Source organism: Saccopteryx leptura, chromosome 5 (assembly GCF_036850995.1).
Source record: "Saccopteryx leptura isolate mSacLep1 chromosome 5, mSacLep1_pri_phased_curated, whole genome shotgun sequence".
NCBI classification, from domain to species: domain Eukaryota; kingdom Metazoa; phylum Chordata; class Mammalia; order Chiroptera; family Emballonuridae; genus Saccopteryx; species Saccopteryx leptura.
The window spans coordinates 69805395-69829431 of NC_089507.1; the positions used below are offsets into that span (position 1 = coordinate 69805395).

The following is a 24037-nucleotide window of genomic DNA, read 5'->3' on the forward strand; positions in this document are numbered from 1 at the left end:
AAAGATGGCCCGGGCGCTGGGGATGGCTCCTTGGCCTTTGCCCCAGGCGCTAGAGCGGCTCTGGTCGCAATAGAGCGATGCCCTAGAGGGGCAGAGCATCGCCCCCTGGTGGGCAGAGCGTCGCCCCTGGTGGGCGTGCCGGGTGGATCCCAGTTGGGCGCATGCGGGAGTCTCTCTGACTGTCTCTCCCAGTTTCTAGCTTCAGAAAAATAGAAAAAAAAAATCAAACAGAGATGAAAAACTCAATTCATGAACTGAAAAATGAGGTAACAAGCTTAGCTAATAGAACAGGCCAGATAGAAGGTAGAATTAGTGACATAGAAGACAAGCAACTTCAGGCACAACAGAGAGAAGAGAGACTCAAAAATTTTAAAAAATGAGAAAGCCCTACAGGAATTGTCTGACTCCATCAAAAAGAATAACATAAGAATAATAGGTATGTCAGAGGGAGAAAAGAGAGAAAATGGAAAGGAGAATTTATTCAAACAAATAATAGACGAGAACTTCCCAAGCCTGTGGAAAGAACTAAAGCCTCAAATTCAAGAAGCAAACAGAATACTGAGTTTTCTTAACCATGACAAACCTCCTCCAAGACACATCATAATGAAAATGGCACAAACCAACGACAAAGAAAAAATTCTCAAGGCAGGCAGGGAAAAGAAGAATACAATATATAAAGGAAGGCCTATTAGATTATCATCAGATTTTTCAGCAGAAACTATACAAGTTAGAAGAGAGTGGACTCCAATATTGAAAGCCCTGAAAGAGAGGAACTTTCAGCCAAGAATACCATACCCATCAAAGTTATCCTTCAAGTACAAAGGAGAAATAAAAACATTCACAAATACAGAAAAGATAAGGGAATTTATCATCAGAAAATCCCCACTCCAGGAAATACTAAAGGGGGTTTTCTAACCAGATCCAAAGAACAAAACAAAACAAAACCACAAGTAAAAGCTCCACCAAGAACACAATAAAACCAAACTTAAACTACGACTACAAAAGCAAAAAAAAAGGGGGAGAGGACAGAGATTAACAGTAGCAAAGGACGATGAACTGCATAAACACTCGCAAGATAGGGTACCACAATGAATATGGTAGGTACCCTTTTCATTACTTAATGGTAACCACCCTTGAAAAAACCACCACAGAAGCACATGACTTAAAAAAGGTAGCAACAGAGGAAAGAAGTATGGAATACAAACAAACAAAAACAAATGATAGAAAAACAAAAGAGAAGAATCAAACAAGATACAAAACTAACAGAAAGCAATTTATAAAATGGCAATAGGGAATCCACAAGTGTCAATAACTACACTAAACATAAATGGATTAAACTCACCAATACAAAGACACAGAGTAGCAGAATGAATTAAAAAAGAAAATCCAACTGTATGCTGCCTACAAGAAACTCATCTAAGCAACAAGGATAAAAACAAATTCAAAGTGAAAGGCTGGAAAACAATACTCCAAGCAAATAACATCCAAAAAAAAAAAAAAAGCAGGTGTAGCAATACTCATATCTAATAATGCTGACTACAAGACAGCAAAAGTACTCAGAGACAAAAATGGTCATTTCATAATGACTAAGGGGATGCTGAATCAAGAAGACATAACAATCCTTAATATATATGCACCAAACCAAAGGAGCACCAAAATATATAAGACAGCTACTTATTGACCTAAAAACAAAAACTGACAAAAATACAATCATACTTGGAGACCTCAATACACCGCTGACGGCTCTAGATCAGTCATCCAAACAGAGAATCAATAAAGATATATTGGCCTTAAACGAAACACTAGAGCACCTGGATATGATAGACATCTACAGGACACTTCATCCCAAAGTGACAGAGTATACATTTTTCTATAGTGTACATGGAACATTCTCAAGAACTGACCATATGTTGGGCCACAAAAATAACATCAGCAAATTCAGAAAAATTGAAATTGTACCAAGCATATTTTCTGATCATGAAGCCTTGAAACTAGAATTCAACTGCAAAAAAAGAGGAAAAAAACCCCACAAAAATGTGGAAACTAAACAACATACTTTTAAAAAATGAATAAGAAGAAATAAGCACAGAGATCAAAAGATATATACAGACAAATGAAAATGACAATACGACATATCAGAATCTCTGGGATGCAGCAAAAGCAGTAATAAGAGGGAAGTTCATATCACTTCAGGCCCATATGAACAAACAAGAGAGAGCCCAAGTGAACCACTTAACTTCACACCTTAAGGAACTAGAAAAGGAAGAAGAAAGACAACCCAAAACCAGCTGAAGAAAGGAAATAATAAAAATCAGAGCAGAAATAAATGAAATAGAGAACAGAAAAACTATAGGAAAATTAATAAAACAAGGAGCTGGTTCTTTAAAAAGATCAACAAAATTGACAAACCCTTGGCAAGACTCACCAAGGAAAAAAGAGAAAGGACTCATATAAACAAAATCCAAAATGAAAGAGGAGAAATCACCACAGACATCATACATATAGAAAGAATTATTGTAGAATACTACGAAAAACTATATGCCACCAAATTCAACAATCTAGAAGAAATGGATAAATTCCTAGAACAATACAACATTCCTAGACTGAGTCATGAAGAAGCAGAAAGCCTAAACAGACCAATTAGTAGGGAGGAAATAGAAAAAGTTATTTAAAAACTCCCCAAAAATAGAAGTCCAGGCCCAGACGGTTATACTAGTGAATTCTATCAAACATTCAAAGAAGACTTGGTTCCTATTCTACTCAAAGTCTTCCAAAAAATTGAAGAAGAAGCAATACTTCCAAACACATTTTATGAGGTCAACATAACCCTCATATCAAAACCTGGCAAGGACGGCACAAAAAAAGAAAACTACAGACCAATATCTCTAATGAATACAGATGCTAAAATACTAAACAAAATACTGGCAAATCGAATACAATAACATATTAAAAAAATAATACATCATGATCAAGTGGGATTCATTTCAGAATCTCAAGGATGGTTCAACATACATAATACGGTTAACGTAATACACCCTATCAACAAAACAAAGAACAAAAACCACATGATCTTATCAATAGATGCAGAAAAGGCATTTGATAAAATAAAACACACCTTTATGTTTAAGACACTCAACAAAATGGGTATAGAAGGAAAATATCTCAACATGATAAAGGCCATATATGATAAACCATCAGCTAACATCATATTAAATGGCATAAAACTGAGGACTTTCCACCTTAAATCAGGAACAAGGCAGGGTTGTCCACTCTCTCCACTCTTATTTAACATGGTACTAGAAGTTCTGGCCAGAGCAATCAGACAAGACAAAGAAATAAAAGGCATCCATATCGGAAAAGAAGAAGTAAAGGTATCACTTTTTGCAGATGATGTGATCCTATACATTGAAAACCCCCAAAGACTCCACAAATAGATTACTAGAAACAATAAACCAATACAGTAAGGTCGCAGGATACAAAATTAACATACAAAAGTCCATAGCCTTTCTATATGCCAACAATGAAATATTAGAAAACGAACTCAAAAAAATAATCCCCTTCACGATTGCAACAAAAAAAATAAAATACCTAGGAATAAACATAACAAAGATTGTAAAGGACCTATATAACAAAAACTACAAAGCATTGTTAAGGGAAATCAAAAAAGATACAATGAGATGGAAAAATATTCCTTGTTCGTGGATAGGAAGAATAAATATAATCAAAATGGCCATATTACCCAAAGCAATATATAAATTTAATGCAATTCCCATCAAAATTCCTATGTGACATTCTTTAAAGAAATGGAACAAAAAATCATCAGATTTATATGGAACTATGAAAAACCCTGATTAGCCAAAGCAATCCTAAGGAAAAAGAATGAAGCTGGGGGCATTACAATACCTGACTTCAAACTATATTATAGGGCCACAATGATCAAAACAGCATGGCATTGGCAGAAAAATAGACACTCAGACCAATGGAACAGAATAGAAAGTCCAGAAATAAAACCACATATATATGGTCAAATAATTTTTGATAAAGGGGCCAACAACACACAATGGAGAAAAGAAAGCCTCTTCAACAAATGGTGCTGGGAAAACTGGAAAGCCACATGCAAAAGAATGAAACTCGACTACACCTTGTCCCCTTGTACGAAAATTAATTCAAAATGGATCAAAGACCTAAATATAAGACCTGAAACAATAAAGTACATAGAAGAAGACATAGGTACTAAACTCATGGACCTGGGTTTTAAAGAGCATTTTATGAATTTGACTCCAAAGGCAAGAGAAGTGAAGGCAAAGATAAATGAATGGGACCACATCAGACTAAAAAGTTTTTGCTCATGAAGAGAAACTGACAACAAAATAAACAGACAACCAACTAAATGGGAAATGATATTTTCAAACAACAGCTCAGATTAGGGCCTAATATCCAAAATTTACAAAGAACTCGTAAAACTCAACAACAAACAAACAATCTAATAAAAAAATGGGAAGAGGACATGAACAGACACTTCTCCGAGGAAGAAATACAATTGGCCAACAGATTATGAAAAGATGCTCATCTTCATTAGTTATTAGAGAAATGCAAATCAAAACTACAATAAGATACCACCTCACACCTGTTAGATTAGCTATTATCAACAAGACAGGTAATAGCAAATGCTGGAGAGGCTGTGGAGAAAAAGGAACCCTCATTCACTGTTGGTGGGACTGTAAAGTAGTGCAACCATTATGGAAGAAAGTATGTTGGTTCCTCAAAAAACTGAAAATAGAACTACCTTATGACCCAGCAATCCCTCTACTGGGTATATACCCCAAAACCTCAGAAACATTGATACATAAAGACACATGTAGCCCCATGTTCATTGCAGCATTGTTCACAGTGGCCAAGACATGGAAACAACCAAAAAGCCCTTCAATAGAAGACTGGATAAAGAAGATGTGGCACATATACACAATGGAATACTACTCAGCCATAAGAAATGATGACATCGGATCATTTACAACAAAATGGTGGAATCTTGATAACATTATACAGAGTGAAATTAGTAAATCAGAAAAAACAAGAACTGCATGATTCCATACATTGGTGGGACATAAAAACAAGACTAAGAGACATGGACAAGAGTGTGGTGGTTACCGGGGGGGGGGGGGGGGGCACGGGAGGGAAGGAGAAGAAGGGAAGGGGGAGGAGGAGGGGCACAAAGAAAACTAGATAGAAGGTGACGGAGGACAATCTGACTTTGGGTGATGGGTATGCAACATAATTGAATGACAAGATAATCTGGACATGTTTTCATTGAATATATGTACCCTGATTTATTGATGTACCCCATTAACATTAATAAAAATTTATCTATAAAAAAAAACTTATGGAAAATAGGCATAGTCTGACTGCAAAAAAAACTTACTTACATTCCCTACTTACTTTATCATGTTCAAATAACACATATTTCTATTAGACTTTACCTTCCCTTCTTCATGCAAAGGTGATGGCAGTGCTCGGCCAGCACCCAAAATCACACTGCAAAGGAAGGTCGGCAGAACAGAAGAGACAGCTGAAGGGTGGGGTGATTGCTTATATTAAAGAATAAGAAAATTAATTGAGCTAATCAGTAAGTATACTAAGAATAACAAGAGCCACGTTTTTCACTTTTTGAAAAAATGTTTTACAAACGTGAAAATGACCTTAGGGCAGTGGTTCTCAAAGTGTGTGCCAGGGTGCACTGGTGTGCCCTAGAAGATTTCCAGGTGCACCCTATGGTATTCCAGAGAAATATGTGCCTGTTGGGGACAAAAAAACCAACAGGGTTTTTGGAGTTTAGATTTTTGGGAGACAGAGGTGTGGAGAATTGGCTATAAGCTGACAGTCTGCCCAACCCCCACCTCACTTGCCTGATTAGGTTGCAAAAGGCTGTTAAACTGTGGTGCTGGATTGTTTACACTACTCTCCATGTTCTCTGGAAAGACTGGAGGCAAGTTTCTTCTATCCTTTGTTTGGTGAAAAGTTCAGATGATATGTATGGTGGGGGTTTTCTGCACTCAACACAATTAAGAGTAAAAAGAGAGGAATTATTCAATGTATTGATGAGGAAATGAGAGTTTGCCTTTCCTATATGCCCAAAGCATATATTCGTCAATATATGCCCAAACATTGACGAAATTGCTAGGATACATCAGGCCCATGTTTCTCATAAACACAAGAATGAAAAAACTTAACACATTCGTGTGGGGACCTGCCAAATTTACTAAATCTTACTAAGCATGTATTTATATATAAAAAGATAACTTTTCTGTTGTTTTTAAAATTTTTAACCCCTTTTTTACAAATTGTAAAAGCATAACTCAAAAAAATGTAAAATAAAAATGTTTTTTAATGTCAGAATAAATTAAATTTTGTTGTATTTATTTTGTTTAATTACCATAAAAGCACTCTTGGATTTTATATTTTTTTCTTTAATATTTGACATAATTATTATAACATATTTCTCAAAAGTTTGTATATAATGCACCTACAATTAATTGTAGGATTTTAAATGCACCTCGACTTTAAAAAGTTTGAGAACCACTGCCTTAGGATATTAGATCAGAATAAGAGGTTATCGGTTTTAATCTATACAAATACAGATTTAAAAAAAGATTTAGATGTGTGTACACATACATATATTCCCTAGGTCTGTCCTCTAAGAAAACCTAGGAGCTATGACATCCCAATAGCAATGAAGATTGCAAACACCCGGATCTTGATTAGTAAATACAACACTATACAAAAAGGAACATCAGTTCATCCCAGGTACAAAGAGGGAAGTATACAGAATCTGAAACTTTTGCTGGGCCAAAAAAAATACTCAAAGAATAAGAGAATATGTCAAAAGAATGAGTTAAAAAGAATAGAATACAGTGCTTGACTAATGGTGGCACAGTGGATAAAGCGTTGACCTGGGACATTGTAGTCCTGAGTTCGAAACTCAAGGTCGCTGGCTTGAGCGCGGGCTCATCGAGCTTTAGCAATGCTCACCAGCTTAAGCACAGGGTCGCTGGGCTTAAGTGTGGAATCATCAAGCAGTGGCGTAGCGAACATAACTGGTGCCCAGGCACGACACTTTATTGGTGTCCCCCACCCCCTAACTACACTTCTACTACACTTTTCTTGTTTGTCTTGGAGACCATTTGGTACCCCTCTGCAAGTGGCACCCGGGGCATGATAGACCTCCTTGCCCCCCCCCCCCCACATGACTGTCATCAAGATGATTCCACAGTGGCTGGCTTGAGCTCAAGGTCACTGACTTAAGCAAGGGGTCACTGGCTTGGTTGGAGCCTCTTGGTCAAGGCACATATGAGAAGCAATCAATAAACAGCTGAAGTGCTGCAACTATAAGTTGATGCTTCTTATGTCTCTCTCTCTCTTCTCCTCTCTCTCTCTCTCTCTCTTGCTCACTAAAAATAAATAAACAGAATTTTAAAAATAGAACAGAACCTACCTTGCACAGTCTCCCGCTGACCAAATAAAAAACAATAGGAGTAACAGGATAAATGATGATAATCCATTACTATTTAATGGTACTGGATATAATATTAATCCATGAGTCTACTAAAATAAATAAATGAATGAAGAGATGAACAAAGATTTCTCCTCTTAGTAGAATGCAAACTAATCCATTCAGAACAGTAAAATGAAAACAGAAAATCAGCCTTTGGTAACTATCACAGTGATAATTATTGCTGATTCAGGCAGGAGACATCAATGGGGACTGAAGCTGGTGGGTTCAGGTTTTAGGAAGAGGAAGGTTTTGAAATAATGTCAGGGTAATTTCACTTATGGGATTTATTAATCACACGGGGAGAAATGGTATCCTTGTGGTGAAGGCTGGCAGACACTAACATGACCAGTTGGTTCAGGTTACCATCACCCAGAGAGAGATAGGAAAATACCAGGTTGGATGAGACAGAGGAAACATGTGATGATCAGTCAACTGTGTGAAGAGCATGGTGACCAATGGCCCCTTAGGACCCACCACTGTCCTTATTCTGAGGCTTTGCATGCCCTGGGCTGCTCCTAGACCAGGGGTCCCCAAACTACGGCCCGCGGGCCACATGCGGCCCCCTGAGGCCATTTATCCAGCCCCTGCCGCACTTCCAGAAGGGGCACCTCTTTCATTAGTGGTCAGTGAGAGGAGCACATTGACTATCTCATTAGCCAAAAGCAGGCCCATAGTTCCCATTGAAATAGTGGTCAGTTTGTTGATTTAAATTTACTTGTTCTTTATTTTAAATATTGTATTTGTTCACGTTTTGTTTTTTTACTTTAAAATAAGATATGTGCCATGTGCATAGGGATTTGTTCATAGTTTTTTTTAGTCTGGCCCTCCAATGGTCTGAGGGACAGTGAACTGGCCCCCTGTGTAAAAAGTTTGGGGACCCCTGTCCTAGACAATGACTGAGTGGTTACATAGGAGAGGGCTCTTATTCTGAAAAATATAAACTGGAGGAGTTAGGGTTAACAGAGCACCATATGGACAGCTCTCTCAAATGGTTCAGAAAGAGCTAAAGACAATGGGTTATCCAAGTAGATAAAATGACTAGCAAATGCAGTGAAATGTTAACAGGTGGGGAATCTGGGCAAAAGGGTTATATTCCCACAAGAGTTAAGTTTGAAATTATTTCAAAATAAATTATTAATTTAAAAATCGCCTAATAGTATAATGAATTTCCCTGAAGATTATAAGATATACACATCTACTGGAATGGACCATTTTTTTGCAAAGATCTTCAGCACTGGTGAGGAAAAAACCAAATGTGAGGTACAGACACAAACTAAGCAGAACAGAATGATTTCTAATAAGGTAGTAAACTTTCACCTTTTTGAACGCTCATTGTCATTTTTTATCTTCTTCCCCCAACAGAGGACATTAGGTTTTAGTCACTTAGTTCTAAACATAAAATTATAAAATGTCCAAAGGAAAAACAAAATCGAGCATATCATCAAATTTTTTACCATATATATAATTAGTAGTGTGAGTGGTGGTAGTGCTATTAAAAACAAGTAAAAAAATAAGATAAATGAGAACAACATTCTTCCCATTGCAGTAGCTCTGTTTAGTTGAAGCCAGTAGATAAAAGGAAAATTAGAAACACATCAAATAAAAAAGATAACCTTCCTCATGGATGCCTAAAGCAGAAATATGAGTAAGCAAGACAAGGCTGATGTCTTACAAGACTTATCAGAGCAATCACTACCTAAGGTATATAAATGTCTAATCATTATACTGTACCCCTGAAACTAATATAATAGTGTATGTCAATAGCAATTTAAAAATAAAAACATATATAAAAATAGATTTGACTCAGTTTTTTTATGAACCCAGGAATGTACATAAAGATAACATATCTACTGCTGGAATGGATACCATTAAACTATATAAACATTATGAAGCCTTGGACATATGACAGTTTTAGTGTACTGAGTTACTAATCTACTAGCTTTGGGGGATGGGTACACAACATAATCAACAGTTCAAATGCTACAGAAATGTTCACCTAAAACCCGATTACCCTTATTGACCAGTGTCACCCTGTTAAAGTTAATTTCCTAATAAAATGTTTTTAAAAAGCAAGATAAATGTACATTCCCCCAGTGTACGTTAAATTCCTTCAACCTATGCAAATTCAGATCATTTGTTACCGCTATTTAGCAGAAAATCTGATGTAACCAACATTTCCTTGACTGTTCTGTTCTGCAAAATCTTGTCAGCTTTCATAAAGGTCAATCAATTCTATCTGGCCATGTGGCAAAAGAGCAAAGCTTTGTGTCTACCTTCCTCTCCTCATTTTCCCAGTCAGGATTTCTTAACCAATACAAGAAAGCAACATGGAAGGACGTATGACAGTATGTGTGCTGCATGAAGAAAGTTCCATGTAACTCTTCACACCCCCTGACCCCATCACCAGCCAATAGATCTCAGGTCCCTGTCATTTCTTCCCCACCTGCATACAAAACTTTTCTACCCTATTTATCATTTCCTAGCCTTCTGGGTTGGCTGTTACTAATAGGAAAGACCACAATTCCATTGAATGCATCAAGAAAACACAAGAAACATCTGATTCTATATAGTTTAGAGGCCATAACTGGCCAAAAACCTCTTATAACGATTCCTCCAGTCTCAGAGCTAGAAAAGGTGCTTGTTTTACCTAGAAATAATTATTTCCCCTATTAAACAAACACATTAACAAAATAAAACCTATAGCCAGGGTGTCTGAGAAACCTAGATGCATTTCCCACTCCAGGGAGAAAAAGAATCAGGCTCAATTCCCTAGAAATCAGAAAAACATGAAGATGATCACTCAGAAAGTTATATAATGTCTAATCACCAGGGTGAACCACTGAAACTAAGATAATACTGTATTTCAAATGTAATTGAAAAATAAAAATTATTAGAAAAATTAAAAAAAAAACCCATGAACAATCCTAATGGCTATCATCTCTGAAGGAATAATTTTATGTGGTCCCAAGGAGGTTCTAGCCTCATTTCCCTCCTCACTCTACAGCACACTCCACCACCACGTAATGAATTAGTTAATGGAAAAGAAAAAAATTTAGTTTTGTATTAATTTGGATCCTAAATTCTATCACGTTGGACTTCTGCTGCATAACTTAAGCTAAGTTAGAGTTTTCTGGTATTTAATTAGTTTCTCTGAAATTGTTATAAATGAGCCTGACCAGGTGGTGATGCAGCAGATAGCACGTCAGCCTGGTACGATCAGGACATGGGCTCGAAACCCTGAGGTCGCTGGCTTGAGTGTGGGGTTGCCAACTTGAGTGTGGGATTATAGACATGACCCCATGGTCACTGACTTGAGCCCAAAGGTCACTTGCTTAAAACTCAAGGTCGCTGGCTTGAGCTCAAGGTCCCTGGCTTGAGCAAGGGGTCACTGGCTCAGCTGAAGCTACTCAGTCCAGGCACTATGAGAAAGCAATCAATGAAACATCAAGGTGCTACATTGAAGAATTGATGCCTTTCATCTCTCTCCGTTCCTGTCTGTCCCTTTCTCTCTCTCTCTCTCTCTCTGTTGCTAAAAAAAATTGTTATAGATGATTATAAACAACTATATAAACAGGCCACTAATTTAAAACAAGTCTATTTGAAAACTGTAGTACTCTCACAATATGTCATTTCAACCTTCTAACTCTTGCTTCTAGAACATAAAGTCCATAAGTACTAAACTGTTCAGCTCATAAACTACAGTGACAGATCTTTTATTTCACAAATAAGAAAACTGAAGCTCAGAGATCACAATTCTGCCCCCACAATCAGGCAGTTGGAAGTCACACGACCAGCCTCTCTCCACGAAACCAGGCTTACCCAGGAAAACCAGAACAACACACTAATTATTCAGTTTCTCAAACAGAAATTGATGCACTTGTTACAACCAGTTTAAAAACTGTTTGGCTATTCTTTTAAAAATTAAATATATACCTAACATGTGATCCAACCATTTCACTCCCAGTTGAGCCAAAAGGAATGGAAGTATGTGTCTATGTATCTGTACAGACATGTCACAAATGTCCACAGTATCTTTACTTATATGGGCAAAACCTATGAAGATCACCATTGTCAATAAAGCTATTTAAATAAAAGTTCATGTACATACTTGACATTCGTTAGTATTTCTTTCTCAACTGTTTTTCGACGAAGTAGAAAGCCACTCTTCACTTTCACTCGATAGCAGATGTTATGAAAACTTAAAACAGCTCCTTCAGTAAATGTCTTCAGGTCCTTGGGGGTCCTCCTAGGGAGGCCACAGGTGTTTTTTTGTGTCATTGAAATGAAAACTGGGTCATTATTAGAAGCCATCTGGAGAGTTTCTGCCTTTCTGTAGAGGGAAAAACAACAGTAAGGTGATAGTCCAAAAAAATGAGATTGTAAATACTAGGTAACAATACACTTAAAACATGTCCATTTTGCCTGCCTAGGTGGTGGCACAGTGGATAGAGTGTCGGACTGGGATGCAGAGGACCCAGGTTCGAGACCCCGAGGTCGCTAGCTGGAGTGCGAGCTCATCTGGCTTGAGCAAAAATCCCACCAGCTTGAACCCAAGGTCGCTCGCTCCAGCAAGGGGTTACTCGGTCTGCTGAAGACCCACGGTCAAGGCACATATGAGAAAGCAATCAATGAACAACTAAGGTGTTGCAATGCGCAGTGAAAAACTAATGATTGATGCTTCTCATCTCTCTCCGTTCCTGTCTGTCTGTCCCTGTCTATCCCTCTCTCTGACTCACTCTCTGTCTCTGTAAAAAAAAAAATATAAGGTCTACCGGAAAGTTCTGTCCGTTTTTGGAATAAAACAAAATACAAATTTTTCTTACCATCAATAAAGTTTATTAAATAATATAATTGCCATTATTATTAATGATTTCTTGCCAGCGTGAGGGCAATTTGTATATCCCATTTTTGAAAAATGTTTTATCTTTTGATGCGAAAAATTGAACCAGTGCTTGTTTGATATCTTCTTCATTTTTGAATTTTTTGCCCTTCAAAAAATTTTGTAAGGACAAAAACAAGTGATAGTATTATTCCTTCACCAAACACTTTTTTTTTTTTAATAATTTTATTTTTTTAATGGGGTGACATCAATAAATCAGGATACATATATTCAAAGATAACAAGTCCAGGTTATCTTGTCGTTCAATTATGTTGCATACCCACCACCCAAAGTCAGATTGTCCTCTGTCACCTTTTATCTTGTTTTCTTTGTGCCCCTCCCCACCCCCTTTCCCTCTCCCATTCCCCCCCCCCGCCCCCGTAACCACCACACTCTTATCAATGTCTCTTAGTTTCACTATTATGTCCCACCTACGTATGGAATAATACAGTTCCTGGTTTTTTCTGATTTACTTATTTCGCTTCGTATCATGTTATCAAGATCCCACCATTTTGCTGTAAATGTTCCGATGTCATCATTTCTTATGGCTGAATAGTATTCCATAGTGTATATGTGCCACATCTTCTTTATCCAGTCATCTATTGATGGGCCTTTTGGTTGTTTCCATGTCCTGGCCACTGTGAACAATGCTGCAATAAACATGGGGCTGCATGTGTTTTTACGTATCAATGTTTCTGAATTTTTGGGATATATACCCAGTAGAGGGATTGCTGGGTCATAAGGTAGTTCTATTTTCAGTTTTTTGAGGAACGACCATACTTTCTTCCATAATGGTTGTACTACTTTACATTCCCACCAACAGAGTATGAGGGTTCCTTTTTCTCCACAGCCTCTCCAACATTTGCTATTACCTGTCTTGCTAATGACAGCTAATCGAACAGGTGTGAGGTGGTATCTCATTGCCGTTTTGATTTGCATTTCTCTAATAGCTAAAGAAGATGAGCATCTTTTCATATATCTGTTGGCCATTTGTATTTCTTCCTGGGAGAAGTGTCTATTCATATCCTCTTCCCATTTTTTTATTGGATTGTTTGTTTGTTTGTTGTTGAGTTTTATGAGTTCTTTGTATATTTTGGATATTAGGCCCTTATCTGAGCTGTTGACCAAACACTTTCAATAAATTTCTACATGCTTCTGTAGCATTTCTTCCTTGTTGAAATTCGTAAAAATTACAGTGGCATAAATGTACTTTATCAGTAGCCATGGGTACACTATCGCTTCACACATAAGACTAACGTGAATCAACTTTGTTTTAGTTAATTTGTTACGTCAGTATGTATACATTAAGTGATAAAAATAGAGAGGCACACATGCGCCAAATAAACATGTGCTTATGTGTTGAAACTTGTGATAGAAACGGACAGAACTTTCCGGTAGACCTTATAAATAAATAAATTAATTAAAAAAATATTTTTAAAAAAAGTGCATTTTGGTACAAAGTTCCAGTTATAAAATAAATAAGTCCCAGAGATGTAATGTACAGCATAGTAACTATAGTTAAAAATAATGTGTTTTAGCCCTGGCCCATTGCCTCAGCAGTAGAGCATTGGTCAGGCATCTGGAAGTCTGGGTTTGATTCCTGGCCATGGCACACAGAAGTGCCCATCTGCTTCTTCCCCCTTCCCCCTCTCCTTTCTCTCTCTCTCTCTCTCTCTCTCTCTCTTTCCCTTTCACAGCCAAGGCTCCACTGGAGCAAAGTTGGCCTGGGCGTTGAGGATGGCTCCATGGCCTCCACCTCAGATGCAAGAATGGCTCTGGTTGCAGTGGAGAAATGCCCTGTATGGGCCAAGCATCGCCCCTGATGGGCATGCCTGGCGGATCCTGGTCGGGTGAATGGGGAGTCTGTCTGTCTGCCATCCACACACACTCTCATCCCACTTCTCACTTCAGAAAAATACCAAAAAAAATAATACTATATTTTATATTTGAAAGTGACTAAGAGAAACTCTTTAAAATTCTCATCACCAGAAAAGAAAAACTTATAACTGTGTGGTGATGGATGTTAACTAGAGTTACTGCGGTGATTATTTCACAATATAAACAATCATTGATCCATTATGCTAAACACCTGAAACTAATATTATATGACAATTATATCTCAATGTAAAAACAGTAAAAAGAGCCTGACCAGGCAGTGGCGTGGTAGATAGAGTGTCGGACTGGGATGCAGAGGACCCAGGTTCAAGACCCCGAAGTCGCCAGCTTAAGCGCAGGCTCATCTGGCTTGATCAAAAAAAAAAAAAAAGATCACAAGCTTGTACCTAAGGTCACTAGCTCGAGCAAGGGGTTACTCCGTATGCTGAAGTCCTACAGTCAAGGCACATATGAGAAAACAGTCAATGAACAACTAAGGTGTCACACTGAAAAACTGATGATTAATGCTTTTCATCTCTCTCTGTTCCTGTCTGTCCCTATCTATCCCTCTCTCTGACTCTCTCTCTGTCCCTATAAAAAAAAAAGTAAAAAGAAATCTAAATCTTAAAAAAGAATGTAATATACTTCATTAGTCAGTTTTATATTAAGTACATGTCATCATAATTAAATGGATAATTAAGTAGTGTTTTATAATGATCTATGATTTTTTTAGTTAAATGTAAAAACTTTTGACATGATTAACAAACCTCCCAAAATTCAAAATTGAAATAAAGTCTTTTCTTTAACCTGAAACAAACTTTGAGATTTCCCAAAAAATGTTCCTTGGAACATTTCAAAGAATCTTTCCTTATAAAAGAGAAATATTAAGTTAATTAGGCATATTTGGTATCTTACTTCTCATTGGAAGCATTGCCAAATAAGTAATACAAAAACTTCTAGGCTCTGGCTGGTACAGCTTTGGCTCAGCGTGTGGGTGTCCTGGGTTTGATTCCCGGATTTATGGTCAAGACAGATAGGAGAAGCAACTATCTGCTTCTCCGCCCTTGTCCCTCCCTTTCTTTCTCTCTCTCTGTCTCTTTTCTAACAGCTGTAGCTCAATTGGTTTGAGTGCATCAGCCCCGGGTGCTGAGGATGGCTCCATGGAGCCTCACCTCAGGTGCTAAAAATAGCTAGGTTGCAAGCATGACCCCAAATGGGCAGAGCATTGGCCCCTGATGGGGGGTTGCTGGGTGGATCCCAGTCGGGAAGCATGTGGGAGTCTGTGTCTTTATCTCCCTTCCTCTCACTCAGAAAAGAAAAAAAAAACTTTCTAGAGTATATTGTAGAGGTAAATATTATTAATATAAGTATTCCAAAAATTGTATGATTCTATAAATCTAATGTCCTGATATGTTTTCATTTGAAATTCTAGTTGTTACCTTAAAATGTGGTGTGTTGCAGAGAAAAGCAAGTTTGTCAACTGCATTGTAATCAGATCCTTACCTATGATATTTTAAGTCCCTGTCATTTACAGAGTAAATGCCTTACTCTGGTACTTTGCAAATACTAGGTTACAGCTTCAGAGAGATTTATGGAGAGAACTCTGACATTCAAAAACACCGGTTGTAGGCCCTGGCCGTGGTAGAGCATTGGCCTGGCGTGCAGGAGTCCTGGGTTCGATTCCTGGCCAGGGCACACAGGAGAAGTGCCCATCTGCTTCTCCACCCCTCCCCCTCTCCTTCCTCTCTGTCTCTCTCTTCCCCTCCCGCAGCCAAGGCTCCATTGGAGCAAAGTTGGCCCGGGCGCTGAGGATGGCTCTGTGGCCTCTGCCTCAGGTGCTAGAATGGCTCTGGTTGCAGCAGAGCGAGCCCCAAGATGGGCAGAGCATCGCCCCCTGGTGGGCATGCCAGGTGGATCCCGGTCGGGCACATGCGGGAGTCTGTCTGCCTGCCTCCCCGTTTCCAACTTTGGAGAAATACAAAAAAAAAAACAAAAAAACCCACAACAACAACAACAAAAAACACACCGGTTTTAGACCTGTGATGACGCAGTGGCTAAAGCATCGACCTGGAATGCTGAGGTTGCTGGTTCCAAACCCCAGGCTTGCCTCGTCAAGGCATATGTGAGAAGCAACTATGAGTTGTGCATCCTGTTCTTCCCCCACATTCTCTGTCTCTTTTTTCTCTCTCTCTCTCCTCTCTCTAAATCAATAAATAAAATCTTTAAAAAAATTAAAAACACAGGTATTCTGATAAACTTTCAGATCATACCATTAAAATGGGTGAAGGTTTCCAGAACTCTCAGGAAAAACTGGATTCATTAAACTGCTAATGTAAAAATCAAGACCAACAAGAATGAATAACATAGGACTGAATGAACTGACAAGAATGATTATAATTTTTATGACTTTCTAATTGAAACACTATTGTTTTTTCAATCTTGCTTTTCCAGATGTAAGGAACTTTTTTCCTCCTAAGCTACTTAGAGCTGTTTGGTTAATTATACCTTTGAAAGCAGAACTGAAACATTTACCTTTTCTCCCCACCTGACCCCCCAGTATAAGGAAACTTTTAGTGAGTATTTCTATTTTCATGGCCATGTAATTACTTGTATAAGTTCAGTACGAATCTCTTCTCCTTGTTAACAGGACACAATGCAAAACATTAGTTATATCAGCAAGGCTATATTTGAGAAAGACATGCTTAGTCTCAGATATGCTTTAAAGAACAAAAAATGAACTATGGAAGCCTCCTTGGAAAAATTGGCCTGGTACCTAGTTTACGGGGTTCCCAGCGGCCTTACCAGGTAGACCTAGGCATTTAGCTTTCTCTGCTTTTAATATTAAATGCAATAAAGGAGACAAAGAAATTAAACACAACAATTTACAACCAGGCAATTATTTATACTGGAAAAGACACCTCCCCAGGGGGGCTCTTTACAACCAAGATGAAAAGGACTCTATCAAGTACTCTTAATTAGTTTGTGTGAGGCAACAGAGGGTTTAATATTAAAAATTACTCAGAAGTGAAGCAAACAGCATCTGTTGTGGACAGGTAAACCAAGATTCCAGATAACGCCTGTATAATCTCCAGGCTTATATAAAAACCTTCATTTTTCCCTACTTCATTTCCTTCCTAAATCACAATTAATATGAGAGGCCAAGCACTCACTATAATAGCTATTGTTCCCTTTCCCCTCTTAATTTCTGACTGGAAAGATAAGTTAGCATTGGATATTGTCTTTAAACCTACTTCACAGTTCAAAATGTGCAACTAGTTGCACACATAGTCAAAGGTGTTCAAAACCTGGAGATCCCAGAGAAGGTTCCAGATATGGAAGAATACTTTTCTCTTGGGAAGGTGTTGCAATGCATAAACATGTAATTACAAACATCAATAACCTTAGTGGAAATTGCAGGATCTATGAAATACTAAACTAAGAAAAATCTTTAGATTCCCTTGCATAACTTGTATTAAATAATAAAATTGCTTTTGACCATATCCTAGCTGAACCTGGTGGGGTTTGCTGTGTTGTTAATACTTCTTATTGCACTTGGGTAAAATGCCTTTTGTCAAGTAGAGATACAACTAGATAAAATACAGGCAAAGCCAAAAATTTAAATACAGTGCCCACTTATACCTCATGGGTCGTTGATATCTTCAATTGGTTGCCCTCAGATATTGCCTCCTGATTTAGATTTAGTCTCCAAATTGGACCTAACATTTTGTTTATTATTACAGAAATTTTTGCTGTTATAAAACTTTGTTTTGCATAATTAGATGTTATAAAGAAATCGCTAGGATATGATGATCATTAAGGCTACGAGACTCCATGTGAGATACCTCAAGAAACAACAGATGTTTGCCCTTAAAAGGACAGAACAATAAAGCCTTCTGGTGCCCATGTTGTTCAAATGTGGCCTCAGGTTCCTGAGAAAATCACTTTTCCTCCTATGTGGAAAATACCAGGAATGAGCATGAGCCTGCCTAGCAATGAGAAATGAATGATCCTTTTATTAACTGACCAGTATTGCTTTCATGACTGATCAGTGATGCTTTCAAGAAAAGATCTCAATCAAAAAGGAAAATGTAAAAAAACAATAGAAACAGAGCCACTTCAAAATGGAGTCAGAGCTACCATCCCAGAGAAACTGCCTTACACATCTAATTCTTCAAACTTTTAAAGTGTTCAAACTGGGCAAAATAACCTTTGGGCTGGACTTAGAGCAGCCTGTATCCCAAATAACTGTTTGCAAAACCAATAGGAAAGCAGACATCATGACTACTGGACCAAAAATGAAAGACATTCTCTAGAATTAGCTTCACTGTGTTAATTCATCCCCACCTATAAAAATTCCTTCCTTGGCTTATTAACACCCATAGAAATTTCTCCCTTCTATTCATATAATTATTTCCCTTTTCTTTGTCATAAATACCCCTTGCCTTCACTGCCGAATCAGCATAGTATTCTTATTTCTGCATGAATCAGTACTTCCACAATACTAGCTTCAAAGAACTATGAGGTAGGGAAACAATCAAGAGATGGAGGAGTTACTGCTAATGAATTTTTAAAGGGGAAGATGATGAAAATGTGATGGTTGCACAAACTGTGTACTTTAAATGGCTGATTTGTAGCATCTGTGAATGCTTTCTCATAGCTGTCATTAAAAAACTACGAGGGCAAAGTCATCCAGACACTTTATCAATTATTGGATCACACCCTGGAGTAAAGTGAGAACTGATTTCTTAAAGGATACACTTCAGCTTCCTGTAAACTTATATATCTTATATTCTATACAGCAGATGGCCATTCAGATTCACTAATTTTTACTAAAAGTTCTCAACCTTAACCCCAATAAGCAACACAGAATAAACCTTCCCACTCGATATATGTTTCAACTGTTGCCAAACTTCTATCAGAAACTCTTGACAGAGAGAAATATAGAGTATTTTAAAGTACATGAGGTCTACCTATCCCTCTAGAGCAGGGGTAGTCAACCTTTTTATACCTGCCGCCCACTTTTGTATCTCTGTTGGTAGTAAAATTTTCTAACTGCCCACCGGTTCCACAGTAATGGTGATTTATAAAGTAGGGAAGTAACTTTACTTTATAAAACTTATAAAGCAGAGTTACAGCAAGTTAAAGCATATAATAATATAATTACTTACCAAGTAATTTATGTCGGATTTTTGCTGTTTGGCAGAATAAATCTTTATAAAACAACTTACTATAGTTAAATCTACCTTTTTATTTATACTTTGGTTGCTCTGCTACCGCCCATAATGAAAGCTGGAACGCCCACTAGTGGGCGGTAGGGGCCAGGTTGACTACCACTGCTCTAGAAAATCTAGATTTATTCCCAATCCATTAAACAGCAGCATGTGTGAGCACGAGGTTTCAGCATCCAACAAGTGTTTTTAATAACATGTAGAGTAAGGAGAATTACAACTACAGCAAACTGTCTTAGAAGATGCACCATTGCAGGTACTATTGAATGGGCACACAGGATGCTTTCCCAGGGCCATTGTTCAATCTCCTCTACATCCTGTGACACAAGACAGTTCCTCAGAGGTAAGCACTAGCTAAAGCTTCTCTAAGGAGCTGATCTGTCCCTCCAACCATCTTCACTGAATTGTGTGACTGCTGGCCTCCAGGATGCAACTTAATTTTCGTAGGGTCTTTCCATCCCTCCATGTCCATTCTAATGTGCCCCCCACAGGAACTCTACTCTTAGGGGGCTTTTTGTGTAACACTATGCTCACCTCAAGTGCTTCACAGAGGCTTAATAAATAAACGCAGATATAAACTTGGGGCCTATTTTAATTCCATCTTGATGCAAATGAATGTATTACTTACAAGAGCTCTTGCTGAATGCCCAGGGTCCGGAACAAAGATGACCAATAAACGTGTGTTACTATGAATCTACTTTATTTTCTGAAAGTGAAATGAGTTTCAGGTGAAATCTATTAGCCAAGAAAATGAAACTAGGCAACGTTACAAGTATTTTAACTGTTTGGTAGATTTGCAACCTAACTAATTTTTTCTGTTTGGTTCTAATTTCTTCAGTTTTATTTTTAATCAATATTGTGATAAACTGGTTAACTCTTAAAAATTGATTTTTAAACTATTCACAGAAAAAATGCATAAGGGAGCTCAAACATCTTTAGGAAATTATCCACCTAAGCTCTGAACAAACTCTATGTCCTGGAGATTAAAAATAAATAAATAAATAAATAAATAAATAAATAAAAATACAGCCTGGCCGGTGGTGGTGCAGTGGATGTGGAATGCTGAGGTTGCTGGTTCGAAACCCCAGGCTTGCCTGGCCAGGGCACATATGACAAGCAACTACTACAAGTTGATGCTTCCCACTCCTCACCCCCTTTCTCTCTCTCCCCTCTCTCTAAAAAAGTTGATAAATAAAATCTTAAAAAAAATACATTGGTTAATCCCTTTTAAAGTACTAATATTAAACTTTTCTCCCACCTTGTAGTAACTTCCATGCTCAGTAAGTTTTTATCTGTTCAATAACAACTCTACTTTCACACATTTGGAGAAGGAAGAGTTTTACCAGCCGGCCCTTAACACACACGACCACACACAAAATCAGTTGCATTAACACATCGTTTTCTGAAAAAGCAGTCTGAATTTTTAGTTTGCATTTCATACCTTCAGATGAAAGTGGTAGAGACTATTTAAAACCTAGTCATCTAAACTGAACATTTTTTCTATTTTCTATCAAATGTATTCGCAATACCCGCCAACCTTTCAAGCCACAGATAGCCCAAAGGGATGTCACCACTTGTAGCTCACATCTCAGGGTCCCTGAGCTCAGAGGCAGAGCGCTAATAATGAGTCATATGAGCCTGGAGATGAGTCCGCCAGACCTTTCCAACCTACCCTGAGGATGCAGCTCCTACTTCACAAGGACATCAAGCTCTTGTACTGTACTTTGCAAAGCTGAAGCTTTTCGTAAATCTCCCAGCTTCTTTCCAGGCTGCCTCCTTCCACCGTCCCGCCAATCTCGGTCGGACGGTCCGGGACTCCCTCTAACCCTCCCGCGCGCTCCGGATCTGGTCTGTAACCACCGACTCACGACGCAGCCCGCATGAGGAAAAGCCTGGCCGGAGGCGACCTACGGACGGATGTCCACAGCCCCGCGGACGCCTAACCACCAGGCCCGCGCGCTCCCCGCGAGCCCAGCACTCACGTGCGCAGAAAACACCTGGGTTGGCCGCAGCCCGAGTAGCGGTCAGGGCCGGGAGTGCTGGGCAGCCGTAGGCGAGCGGGAGCGGCGAGGAAGCTAGCGCAGGCCGCCCTGACACCACTTCATAACGCACGTCTGTGGCTGCGGACGCGGAGAGCGCAGGGCGGCGAACCCTCCCCCTGGCCCGGGCTCTCGGGGTCCGCGCCCGAGAGAGGGCGCAAGGCGTGGCGCGGCCGGTCTGGCTGCGATAAGCGCCCGGGCTGAGCCCGAGCCGGGGGTAGCGCAGGGACCGCGTTCCGCACTATTCTTGTCTCCGCCCTCCCGGGCCGGGTCACGGACTTGCCGCAGTACGCAGAGACAAACTGAAAATTCTGTCTCCAGGGCTCGTTAAGAAACGGACAGTTGGCAACGAGCCTTGGTAATCACAGGATGCCATCCCAGCTAATCAATACCTCGTCTGCCCTGGGTGGATTTGGTCACCGCCCGTGGACTGCGCGCCAAAGCACCAGGGTTCGCTGACGCCCAGGCTTTTTAAATTTCGCCTTTTGCTCATCCAGAGCAAGTAGGCGGTCTCTATTGAATGAGCTTCTAAGAAATCAGGGTCCTGTGCCCCAGGGCCAATAAAATCTGGAGCTAAATCTACAAGGAATGGAGACAAAACTTTTTGAATGGAAATATTACTGTGAATAATTTAACTGCATTCTTCTCACCCCTGTAATAAACACTTCTTGGCAAGACACTGATCATTTGGAAAAACTGGAAAGTGAGACTGTGCAGATTCAGAAAAAAGGTTGGCTATCTGGCTTTACGAATGTGTATGTCGATGTCAAAATTCAACTGCTGTATCTACTCTTAGAAATTAATATTTGCATCTAGATATTTTATGGTTTGCATTTAAAAACATAAGCTAAATTATTTAAGGCGGCACAAGGAACTGTCACTTCTTCACTCTATACAAGAAAACTTTAGCCAGGAAGCCTAAATAAGAAAATGGATTACCTATAATTGTTTTGAATGTTTATTTTTATTTTATTATTTTTTTAAGTTAGAGGAAGGGAGATAGTGAGATAGACTGCTGCATGTACCCTTACCAGGATCCACCTGGCAACCACTTCTGAAGCCGATCTCAAGAGCTGGCACCAAGCAAGCTCTCCTCAACTCTAGGGCCAACACTAGAACCAATAAGCCACTTGGTTCTGGCAAGGGAAGAAGTAGGGGAGAGAGAAGCAGATGGTTGCCTCTCTTGTGTGCCTTGACGGGGAATCAGACCTGGGACATCCATACGTTGGATGACATTCTATCCACTGAGCCAACCAGCCAGGACTGGGATGTTAAAAATGCCATCTCATATACTTTTAAAAAACTTAAAAGTATATATCTTTGAAACATCCACTTGGTTGAAACTGTTTTTTTGGATTAAATTTTTGAGTCACTTTAAAGACCCTTAAGAGCCCACATAGAAGCCAAGGTTGGGAAAACTTCTCCAGCGCTGGCTCTTAATAACCGTTTGCAAAATTGAAAACACCCCCTAAAGGATAAAACTTTATTTATATCAGTAAAAATATCAAAAAGGTAGAAGTGAAAAAAATTCCAGTAAATCCTGAAGGGAATTCCAAGAAACAACTTATAAAAATAGAGAAAACACATAGAATTGGGTTTTTTAAAGTACATAAAGAAACAACAATGGAACAGTAAGCTGACTATAGCTGTCTGCAATTGTGTAAAATAAAAACAAACCAAACTCCTGTATGAGAAAATAGCTGGCAATACAAGAAAATACTTATAGTCTGGGTAGGAACATTATGGTTCTTTTTATCCTCTACTTTAGTGTAATTCTCTAAATTTGATATGCTATAATTAAGATATACAACTTTTACATAAAAAATAAATTTTATTTAAAAGTAAAATAAATGAAATATCAGTGTTTGTTTTTACTCAGTAAAATGTTCATATAATAACATGACAGTACTTAGAGTCATAGCTTCATCCAAAATAGGGCAAAACCACTAAAACAAACAAGTGAACAAACAAAAAACTATCTGCCTTGTTCTGAGTCTAATTTTTAAAAACATTTTAGCGTGACCAGGCGGTGGCGCAGTGGATAGAGCGTCAGACTGGGATGCAGAGGACCCAGGTTCGAGACCCCAAGATCACCAGCTTGAGCGCAGGCTCATCTGGTTTGAGCAAAAGCTCACCAGCTTCAACCCAAGGTCGCTGGCTCCAGCAAGGGGTTACTCGGTCTGCTGAAGACCGCCGTCTAAGCACATGTGAGAAAGCAATCAATGAAAACTAAGGTGTTGCAACGCGTGACGAAAAACTAATGATTGATGCTTCTCATCTCTCTGTTTCTGTCTGTCTGTCCCTGTCCATCCCTCTCTCTGACTCTCTCTGTCTCTGTAAAAAAATAAAATAAAAATAAATAAATAAATAAATAAAAACATTTTAGTTTGTGATTATTTTTTATATTGATACCAGTTTATTTGCTAGGTAAAGTTATATTCAATTCTAATTCCACCCTAATACTCTG

General features: G+C 38.7%; 1 pseudogene; it reads right to left on the reverse strand.

Moving 5' to 3' along the window:
- The window catches only part of LOC136405318 (broad substrate specificity ATP-binding cassette transporter ABCG2-like), a 56083-nt pseudogene extending 34016 nt beyond the window's left edge, over positions 1 to 22067 (reverse strand).
- Positions 22068 to 24037: the final 1970 nt, after the last annotated feature.